The sequence below is a fragment of the Cornus florida genome, unplaced genomic scaffold (assembly GCF_030987335.1).
Source record: "Cornus florida cultivar Cherokee Brave unplaced genomic scaffold, ASM3098733v1 CherokeeBrave_3.0.0_Hap2_Chr05, whole genome shotgun sequence".
NCBI classification, from domain to species: Eukaryota; Viridiplantae; Streptophyta; class Magnoliopsida; order Cornales; family Cornaceae; genus Cornus; species Cornus florida.
The window spans coordinates 52,193,292-52,205,097 of record NW_026775575.1 but is presented as its reverse complement, the minus strand read 5'-3'; positions in this window follow the sequence as shown (position 1 = coordinate 52,205,097).

The following is an 11,806-nucleotide window of genomic DNA, read 5'->3' as shown; positions in this document are numbered from 1 at the left end:
TAAATAAATAAACAAAAATAATTAAAAACTAGAAAACAAGCAAAAACTTGATTACAATTCACTTCTTTTTATTCGAATTCTATCACTGAATATACACAAATACACACCAACAGCATCCTCTTTTTTATACACTACGTACAAATAAAAAAAATACCCCAACTACATAAATAAAGAACAAAAAGAATACAATATGGGGATTGTTCCTGTCTTATTTAAACAGTACAGTTATATATTGTGTTTATGAGTGGTTCTGTGAGATTGTTATCAATGGCAGTTTGCAAGATTAGTCTATTTATTTACCACTCCTAGCCACCCCAAATGGAACCAAGAGGTGTTGATATGGAGGAGGAGGATGAAATATTGCATGACCAGCAAATCCCTTCTGGCTGATGGTGGTGCTGCTAGAGATGGGGATCTTGTTGGTGCCCGGGTTCGGTGACGGATATTGGGGCGGACCTTTTGGCAGGGATTGCAATAAAAGATTTTCATTCAGGAGTCTACTAGCGTCATGTGGTTTTGTGTTTAGAAGGAAAAGTAGTGCCATTACAAATAGAACAATAGTTAGAGGCTTCATCTTGTTGATAAGCATGCAAAGAAAGAGTAGTTGTTAAAACACAATTAATGGAGAATAGATGCAAGGATAAGGGTGTATATATATATGCATCAAAGCAATCAACTTATATATATATATATATATATGATCTAGTTAAAACTATGAAAAATTCAAGTGCCAATGTCATATATATATATAAAGCAATCAACTTATATATATATATATATATATGATCTAGTTAAAACTATGAAAAATTCAAGTGCCAATGTCATATATATATATATATATATATATATATATATATATATATGACATTGGCACTTGAATTTTTCATAGTTTTAACTAGATTAAAGGGCTTTGACTGTTGACTAGCTGGGATATGCTAAAAGATTTGAATTTGAATTTGAATTTGAATGGGTACGTATTGGGAAGTCTTACAGGAACAACTGCTTTTTAACTTGAATCACATTAATTTCATACAAATAGATCAAAAATCCTTTGATTTTTTATTTATTTATTTATTACAAGAAAGTCACAAACTGTAAAAAGAAACCAGAGGTCAAGTGAGACGAGAATGAATAGAAACGGAGGCTGACTACAATTCTAAGAGAATTTGAAGCAAAAAGAATATATGGAATTCAAATACGCAGAGATGACTCAAGTCAAAGACCCGACCCGTATTCCTACCTAGTTTATGTTCAATATGCGTATTAATTTACTTCCCAAAATAGAGTTGAAAAAGTCCCAAATAGAGCAGTGTGACCAAACGTCATGCGTAAGTGTGGCGTATGTTACATGCTTAACACCTAATAAAAACGTGGGCTTGGAATATTAATAGTAAGTGTACATATTATACTAATTTGAACAGGCCTCAATGAACCAAATACTTTACTTTAAATGTATTTGAACCTAGTTAAGTCATAAACTTTTTTTTTTCTTAGTTTTCCCTTTCATATTGGGGACAAGTACTAATGAGTAATGTCACATGCCAATTTTAATTTGTCTAACAATATTAGGTTCACTTATCAAAGTAAAACAATTAAGGTTATTGATGGTGAGGAATGTAGCCTGATTTTAGGCACCCTTCAGACCATCAATAGCCTTAATTGTTTCAATATGACAAGTAAACCTAACAAATAAACTTGAATATCATTTTCCTTTTAATTTTGATGAAAAGACCATTTGAGGCTGACCTGGAGAGGAAGAAACAAACCAAATTACATTGTCATTCTTGTTCCAAGACCAGCAATTCAAGCCCATTTTAATATTAAAAGAGACCATTTGAGACTGACCTCCACCGAGAGGAAGAATGAAACCAAATCCCAAAACCCCAAGAGAAGAGATGTTGAACAATACTTTCTCACCATTGACCGAAATTTAAGATTTGTTTTATTATTATTATTATTTTTACGTATTTTAAATTTTAAATTTAAAAAAAAAACACTGTACGTGCCCTTGTGTTATATTTGTTAGAAAAGTGTGAATAAAACTTGCCTTCAATGTATTCATCATGTTAGAATTGTAACGCGCGTGAATACGGCTATCGATGTTAATGTATATGACGTTAAACTATAACGTAAATATCATCAGTTTCAATGTGAATTTCCAAGAGTCTTTCAACTCTTCATGTATTCTGTAATGGAAATTTTGATCAGTCTCTGAACATATCCTTTGAGAAATACCATATGTTGTTTACCGTACTTTGGGAAATACAGTCATTGCAATAATGTCTTCTCTAGAGCCGAAGACGGAAGATGCATGAAAGTTGAAGAATGGATCAGTGCAACCTCTCCATTGCAACCCACTACAGGTTGATCACTGGTTGTGAGATGAGGAGTTGCAATTCAAACCAGGGACATAGTGTGTTAAAACCAACAGTTACAATCTATTGGAGTTGATAAGTTTAGTGATAAACAGACACCAGTTTGTCCATAAATATCCCTTGGCTGCGTATTTCAGCCGTTCAATTCAATCTTCTCTCCCTCTCTCAACATGAACCTAACCCAAGTGGGTGTTGGTCCAAGCCACATGGTCCAGTGGTTCAAATCACTAGACTCAATATCTATACCAATTAGCCATATTGCAATTGATCCGAGTTAATTCAATGGCCGGTTTAGATCGAACTCAATTCATTTTTTCTATTGTATATATAGATGCATTTTTAAGTCAGAGAGAGTATTACACAGAGGTGGTTTGTCGTATCTACGGGTTTGAAGTGCTGTTACTAGTGAATGAGACTATTATATCATGGGAGACAAGCGCCATAGAGATCGTTAGCACCATACAAGACGTAAATTATCTTAATGACATAATATCAAATACTAGCCTTAGTCCTAGTCTTTATTTTTTATTATTATTTTGTTGCTTTAATTTGCATGTTAAATTAAATATAGAGTTGCATATTTAATTAATTATTTTTAATATATTATTAATTATCTCATGGCATATTAATATAAAGTTTGTTATATCTTAAATGTCACATGAAGTATATATATTTTCCAACAATCTTAAGACAATTTATTTCGTGCTTTGTTTTATTATATGCTTTTATTTAAGATATAAACAAGTGAAGATTATACTAATTGTTGAAGAAAAAATTATGTTACGACCGAAAACTTGTAAGAAAAGGTCAATAGAGATCAAGGTACCGGTGTGGTACCGGCAGGAAGGGCTCCGACGATCATGGCAAGCAATGACTCAGACCCAAAGGCCCTGGTTGATAGGAGAAGTGGGCATTAATTTTACCTAGTGCACCAGTTGGTCAAACCCCTGACCTTGCCAGCTGGTTAGACCCCCGACCTCACACATAAACAAACCCTAGAAGCAATCCCTCTTCTTGATTGCCAACCAAGTCTCTAACTTGATCGTCGGAGCAAAATTTTGTTATATGTGGATAAAATATTAAATATTCGCATATACTTTTTAGTTATAACCTAAGTCATATAAAGCGGGAGCGGGAGTGAGAGTGAGAGCGGGAGCATGAGAGCAACAAAATTACGTTATAAATAGTGAGAATTGAGCGAGAGTGCGCTTGGAGCGTGAGAATGACAAAATTAAATCATAAATAGTGAGAATTGAGCGAGAGCGCGTGCAAAGTGTGAGAGTGGGTGCGCGCTTGGAACGTGAGAACGACACCTGTTGAAAGGAATTGTGTGACTTAGGTAATAACATTGGCGTCAGCATAAATTTATTTATTTTTAATTAAGTACAACCCCACCAAGGTAAAATCCTGGGCTCCGCCCTTGGTTACCTGTTCTCTCTTTATAGTACTGCATGCCAATTCCTTTTCTACATTCCATGCAGAAGGAGAAATAATTAACAACATGGAGCGAAAACATAATTACAATTCACTTCTTTTTATTAGAATATTTCTTCTATCATGAGGTATGCAACAATACACACCAATGGCATACTCTCTTATTTTCACGTAACAAATAAAAAATACCCCAACTACATATAAAGAACAAAAAGAATACAATTTGGTTTGTTCCAGTCTTATTTAGTCAGTTGCTACATATTATGATTATGAGGTTCTGTGAGATTGTTATTGATGGCAGCTTCTAGGATTAAGTACTTTATTCACCACTACTACATAGCCACCCCAAAAGGAACCTAGAGCTGTTGGTATGGAGGAGGAGGAGGAGGAGGTATAGCATGATCCGCGAAGCCCTTCTTGCTGATGGTGCTACTAGAGGTGCCCGGGTTCGGCGCCTGAGGGACTTCGGGTCCCTTTGGCAGAGACTGCATCAAAAGATTTTCATTCAGGAGCCTACTAGCTTCATATGGTTTGGTGTTCAGAAGGAAAAGTAGTGCCATAATGGCTACAACAGTACTTGCTGATAAGCTTCAAAGAGAATGTAGTTGTTAGAAACATACAATTAATGGAGAATAGAGGCGAGGATAGGGGTGTATTTATATGCATCAAAGCAATCAACTTATATATATGGTATTAGAACTAGAAGTTTTCATGGTTTTAACTTGATTAAAGGGCATTGACTGTTGACTAGCTGGCATATACTGATAGATTTGAATTTGAATGGGAAGTCCTAAAGGCGGAAGCTGCATTTTAACTTGAATCTTATGAAAATAACACCACCATGTAATAATTTGGGTACGTAAAAGAGGAACATCTGATTAGTTTGAAATCATACTAATAAATCAGCAACCCTTTGATTTCCTCCTCCTCCTCCTTTTTTTTTTTTTTTTTTAGTAATTGGATAAAACCCTTTTTACCCGTCAGATGTCTTCTTTGTGGTGATCATAAGCTCAACCACTAAAGATAGTATCAAATTTAACAAAAGCACAAGAATGGATTAAAATTTTAACACTTTTCTACAAGAAAAATGACTTTTTACCATGGTGGAAAAGGCTTTCTATCACAGTGTTGGTGATGGCAACTGGCGGGTGCCTACAGCAGCTGGCGGGGCCCCACCAAATTTAAAACCTACTGGAATGAACTTGTTTCATTCCTTGAAATTTAAAGGCTCAATCATAAGTTGGCGGGCACCTGCAGGAATTGTGCATGAGGTTGGCGAGCGCCCGCAATGCTCCTGGGCTCAAAAACACCTCTCTTAAATTGACCTTTTGGCTCGGCCCGAAGACGCTAACTTCCTTTTTAGTACGATGCAGAAAATGCATTGAGTTCAATGGCACAAATTAGCTTTGCAAACTGTAAATCCCCAGCCCAGCATGCTTTGATCTTCAAGAACTCATCAAAACATCATTCTTATTCCTTTTTGGGAAACAAACCTGAAAATAAACAAAGACATGCAAATGAAGATAACCTATACAGTAGAACTAACTAATGGACTTAACTAATGCAAATAAGGGCACTTGAGTATGCAATATTCGGCGCTTATCAGGACTTAATGTCATTAATAAGTTAGAAAGTTCTAGTATATGTATTTCTTATTCTGGTCAAATAGATATAAATATAACTAGCCTAAAAGATCAAAAGAAAGTGAAGAAAATGAAGTTGGAAGGTGGAGTTTCAATGGAGTTTGTGAGATAAAGTGAGGAAGAAGAAGATTAAGAGAAAAAAAATATAAAGCAAGGATATATATCATAAAATCCTACCCTAGCATTACCTCTCTCACACACAACCATCTACACCCTCCACTTGTAAACACCCTAACCCTTCACATGAGGGCAAAATGTGCAAGGATGAATGAATGTAGTGTTGGGAACTATCCCAGAACATTTGACCTGGTCTTGGGCCCACATAATCCGAAGACGAAAAAATAATATAATCAAAACAAACTCGAAAAAAGGGTAAAACATTACACAGTCATCACATTAAGAGTATCTTGCCATATTACACTTGAATTTATAAGTCCTAGGAATCACTAAAACATTGCTTATCCTGAAGCACAATGCAATTAAGCAGTATTATGTCATCATAGACCATGGTAGGAGATTTATATCCTCCGAATACCACTGGTGAGTCAATCAAAATTTTAGTTGTCCCTTTGAATCTAGATTTTGGGATACTCAATCAACTAAAGAGGATTTAGGTTTTAATCTCATTCCCCTCAATGATTTATATAATTGTTCCTCACTACTAGGATAGTGGGAGAGAGATTAAGAGATTAGAGAGAAATTTTGGAGAGTGTGGGTGTGTTGAAATTTGTAGATTACTTAATGAGGAATGGGATCTCTATTTATAGCTACAGTTTGTAAACTTGAGGACTCAACAATGCAGAATTTTAGAATATTTCGGGCCTAGTTGCACCTGGAGATGCGACTAACAGATTTAACTAACTTAAATTCATTTATTTTTATTTTATTCTAGGTTTATTTTGTGAGATAAAAATTTTGTAATTGACAAATTTCGGTGTCAAAACGAGTCCACTAGAGTTATATATATTTCTTACTTTTAGTCTCGATGTTTGAAGCAGAACTACAAATGTTGCAATGTGCGAGCATACTTCGATCCGATAAGAACATCATTTAGAAAGCGTATGTTAAGTGAGGACACTTTATATTTCAAAATTTGTTAGGACTTAGGAAAAACATGTTTTTATTGAAAATTTATAAGTTTGAAAAAGTACAACAGGTTGTACTTTAAGTCAAACAAGTTACACGTTCTAAAATCTAGAAATTACAACAGGTAGCACTTTAAATAGGTTGCACTTTCCTGTTATCATATTTTGGTATAACTTGGTTTCTTTTTTATAAGATTTTATGGGATTATTTTTTTCACAAATTAAACTTATTTTCCAAGTAAATTTTGGTCTCCTAAAACTCTATATAAACTCTCTCTTCAAAAATATTTGGGGCTTCAAAATTTATATTTTTTTAACTACTTGAGAGAATTCTTTGAGAGATATTTTTATTTCAAAAAATCAAACTTGATTTTTCTGATTTTATTTTTGATAGCACACACATAAACACAAGAGTGCTTTAGGGTGCTATTCTCTATCTAATTGGAACTAGAGCATAATTGAAGATTCAGAGATTTTGAAATGCATGATTTTACTTGCTTTCACATAAATTTAGATTGGAAGAAGAGGGGTGTGTTTCGATCACACTTTGAAGAAATCAAAGCATTTGCGAAGTGTAGTTCATCTACCAACAACCCTTCTGTGGGTATCAAGGGAGTTAGCCTGAAGTCGAGAGTTGTTGGACAAGGGAGTCGTAAAGCCAGAGGTATTCAACAAATTAGTTCTTGGTAGAATGAAGTGGTGTGACCCTGAGTTGAAGTCTATTATTCTTTGTTTCATACATTATGCATGGATCATTTCGGCTCGGACAGTGTGAAAGTTCTTAAGGTTTTTCCAATTGGTTTTCCTCACTAAAATCATGGTGTCATATTTCAAACTTTACTCTACTTGTTTTACTTTATAGTACTTATTTTTATGGTTCTGGATGTTTAATTAATTATAATTGTGGGTAAATTAATTAATCACAAAAAACAGCTTTTACACCACGTTACTCATAAACGTTGGATGTACGCATCTCGAAATATGGACTTATAGGAGATTTATCTCGGAAGTGCCCACATTTTGAGATGCGAGCACGTTCGGATTCTAATGCCATGTTAGCAATTCGTGTCTGATTTGTGCTTTCGAGGAGGGTATGACATCTTATTGTGACATCAGCTTTATGACATCAACTTGCTTCTAGACTGTTCCTTATGACAAATTTTGTACATTTTACCCTTATTTTAAAGGTTTAATGATTGGGCATTTGGTGTAAGATTACGATCCAACCTTTTAAGATACCTCAGGGTTTTTGGACATTCTGAACACTTTCGCAACATCCGTTTTTCAATTTGACAATTTGTTTAAGATGTTTTGGCGTGAAATTTCAATTTTTCCCTATTTGAAATTTGATGATAGGATGCTAGAAGCCGTATCTCGAACTTAAGTGTATCCTTGGGTTTTGAGATGTTACAGATATGAAGGTGAAGTCCATTTCCTAATTGAACAATCGAATTTTATAGAATTGATGATGTAAACAATACTGGGATTGCCCCTCAAATTGGAGAGGGGCAAAAAGGAGTGTTTATAACTATTTTCTAATTTCACAATCTTCTGTGTTGCTTGGACAAAATAGCTACATCCAATAAAGTCCCATCCAAAAGGGGAATGAATAGTTATAGTACTGCATGTGATTTAATAACAACGGAAAACATAATTACAATTCATTTCTTTTTATTCGAATTATTTTCGATCATGATCAGTACGCAACAATACACAGTAATAGCATACTCTCTTATTTTCGCACAACAAATAAAAACTACCCTAACTATATATAAAGAACAAAAGGAATACAATTTGGTTAGTTCCTATCTCATTTAGTCAATAGCTATTTTGCTTATGGGTTCTGTGAGATTGTTATTAATGGCAGCTTGTAGGATTAATTACTTTATTCACCACTACTATATAGCCACCCTAAATGGAACCATGAGCTGTGGGTATGGAGGAGGAGGTATATTATGATCCGCAATGCCCTTCTGGCTGACAGTGTTACTAGTGCTGGCCGGGATGTGGGCGGGTGGGCGGGTTTGGCGCTAGAGGGACTTCGGGTCCCTTTTGCAGAGATTGCATCAAAAGATTTTCATTGAGGATCCTACTAGCTTCATATGGTTTGTGTAAGTTGTACGTAGCAGAATATTTAGAAAGTTTTGTATTTTTAGAAACAGATCTATGTCTTTCTAATCTTTACTTATTTTACCAATTACTCAATTAATCACATGCAAGATAAAATAAAGCAAAGTAATAGAGTTAGAGATGACACTAGAATTTTTAGCGAGAAACCCAATTGGTAAAATAGACCAATTGTTTGCATGGAAAAACCTCATGAACTGTGCAATCTAAAGTAAACCGATTCATTATATTTGAAATAAAGTACACTGAACTTTGACTTAAGCTCACACCCTATCGTTCTACCAAACACTAATCGCTGACAATCCTCTGACTTTGCGATGTCCCGTCCAATAACACTTGACCTCAGGCTTATTCTTGATCTCTATAGAAAGGTTACTGTAATGTTCCAATTTTTACCATTTTTCATTTTCTGGAATTGTCTTATTTTTCAAGGGTATTTTCGTCTTATCTCTTTTTGCGTGCCGGACACTGTGGGGTGTGTCAGGTGTGTTAGAGTTTTGATTGGGACATCTCATTGAGTTCAGGACTCTTAGATATCCATTGGTTGCCAGTTCGGCATTTTTCTGTTTTTTTGGCCGGAGAGGTCCTTGGTGGGACCCACTACCGGGGTTGTTATGCACGAGGATTGTGTCATAGGTCCATTGCATTTTATGCATCATTATTTTATATTTACTCACATGGTTTTTTTTAATGAAAATGGTGATTGTTAAATGTAAATACACACACACACACACACACACACACACACATATATATATATATATATATATATATATTAACGAAAGGTAAATGTAAGATTTTTATGTGGTGGGACCCACATGTACTCATTTTAATGGCCTTAAGACTATTTTGGCTGACCATTCTCTTCCATTTTCTCTCTCACGCCTGGCTCTCTCTTTCTCCTCTCAAATTTTCTTTTTGTTCTTTTATTTTTCTTCAAATTATAAGCTAGATTTCTCTTTTATCTTTAAGAATTTGATTTTGCCACTTAAGGCAAATTTGACGAGCGCGTTAAGACCTATGTTTTTATCAGAGCAAAGTTCATTTTGGCCACTCTTTTGATTTCAAAATTTTTGGGCTGTTTTGGGCTTTCTCTTCTAATTGAGGTAGGGGTGTTCAAATCTACAATCTTTTTTATCTTTGTGATTCATCCTCCTATAATTGAAGTATGATTTGTTTAATTATGATTATTTCATGAAAATTTGTCATGATGTTGTACATATGAATTTTATCTCCTTGTGAGTTTTGTGTTTAAGTGATATGTGTGTATATTAGTTGTTGACTTGATATGAGAAGCATGCTTAAGTGATTGGGTTCTTGTTTTAAATATTTAGTTGCTGAAAATTCGTGAATAATAAGCATGTTATAATGTTATGAGAATTTTTCCTTAATTGGTATGGAATATTGTTAAGGTTAAATTGTATGAGAATATGACAACTTGAGACGCATGAAGCATTCGTGTTTTTCATTGGGAAGGAAAAAGGGGAAAATGTTTTGAAAAGCAAATAAAAAATTATTTTGGGAAAAATGGTTTGCGAAAATCCGGCCGCCTAGGAGTTGCCTAGTGGTCTGTGGCGTTAGTGTGGTCTAAAGAGGTTAGGGAGAGACCTTAGCGAGGTTGAGCTACTTAGGCCCGCGACACCTTAGAGTTGCCATGTGGTCAGGGATAGCTAGCCAATCCTCGTCTCGTGACGCCATGCTATTGCCATGGGTCGGACTGCACTAACAGTTTGAAAAGGTGAAAAGAAATTGTTTCAAAGACGGAGAGTGACATTGACATGACATTGCATCTCATTAGCATACATTGTGTAATTGTGGTTGGATGGTCGGCGTTTACACATATTCTAGTTGTTGTTGTGAAAATATTCCCTAATCGCATGATCCTGTTACTTGTACTCTATGTTTTATGTGGATTCACGGGGTTGTAAGAGGTGTGTGTTAGACACTTCCTACTGAGCGACTGGCTTACCCCATCATATTATTACATTTTTTTCAGGTTATGAGAAGGAAGTGGCGGACGATGCTCCTCCACAAGTTTGAATAGGTTAGTGGATTGTTTTGACATATTTTATATTTGTGATCTCATTTTTTTTGTATGTCCTTGGGATGACATGTTTATTATGTATTGACCTTGGAATTGACCATAGTGCCCTTAGACGACCTTGGGTTCGGGTAAGGACTTGGTAAATGATTCAGACCCCCAGGTATGAGTCGTTACAGTTACGGGTAGATCAAACAACACTCCTCGAATGCTTTGACTCTTTCAAAGTGTTATTGCTTTTACTTTTGTTCTTTAATATCTGAATTCGATGTAGAAGTAGATCTGCTTTTCTCTGATCGTTATAGATGCAAGACTTTGATCACGATCAGGATTTGAACAACACTCTAAACTCACTCTTGTGTTTATGTGTATGTTCTAGAAAGAATGACAAAGAAATCAAATAGATTTTCTGCAAAAATAATCTGTCAAAGGCTTTTACGATTTTTGAAATTGTATTGCAAAACCCGTATAAACCTAGATGTATATCAGGTTTATATAGAATATTCAAAAACTTAATCAGGCATAAAATAAAGAAAATATGGTGCATAGGACTTTTGGTAGTATTCTAAATCAACGAGGAAGTTTTAAATAGAACATGACAAAGTTACCAAAATTTGAAATAGCAGTGGTACCGGTAGCCATATGTGGAACCAGTTCCTTCGAAGATATATATGGTTCTTGAACCGATTCCCAATTGTGGTACCAGTTCCCACTTGACAGAATCTTGGGAGAGATTTGAAAACTTGGAAAGGAATTCTGTTTTGGTAACTTAAAAAACATACCATGTACGACATGAAATAACCGTAATGCAATTTAATGAAAACTATTATTGAAAAAAGATGAAAGTATTCCTATTAGGTACCATCTGACTTATGGTAGAACTACAAGGCCATTGAGCCAGGTATAACCTTTCCTCCTATAGAGGAGAGTTGAGGATTTCGAGTCTAATAAAAGGCATTTGTGAGTGTGTCTGAATATTTACTTAAGAATAATTATTAAATAAATAAACAAAAATAATTAAAAACTAGAAAACAAGCAAAAACTTGATTACAATTCACTTCTTTTTATTCGAATTCTATCACCGAATATACACAAATACAC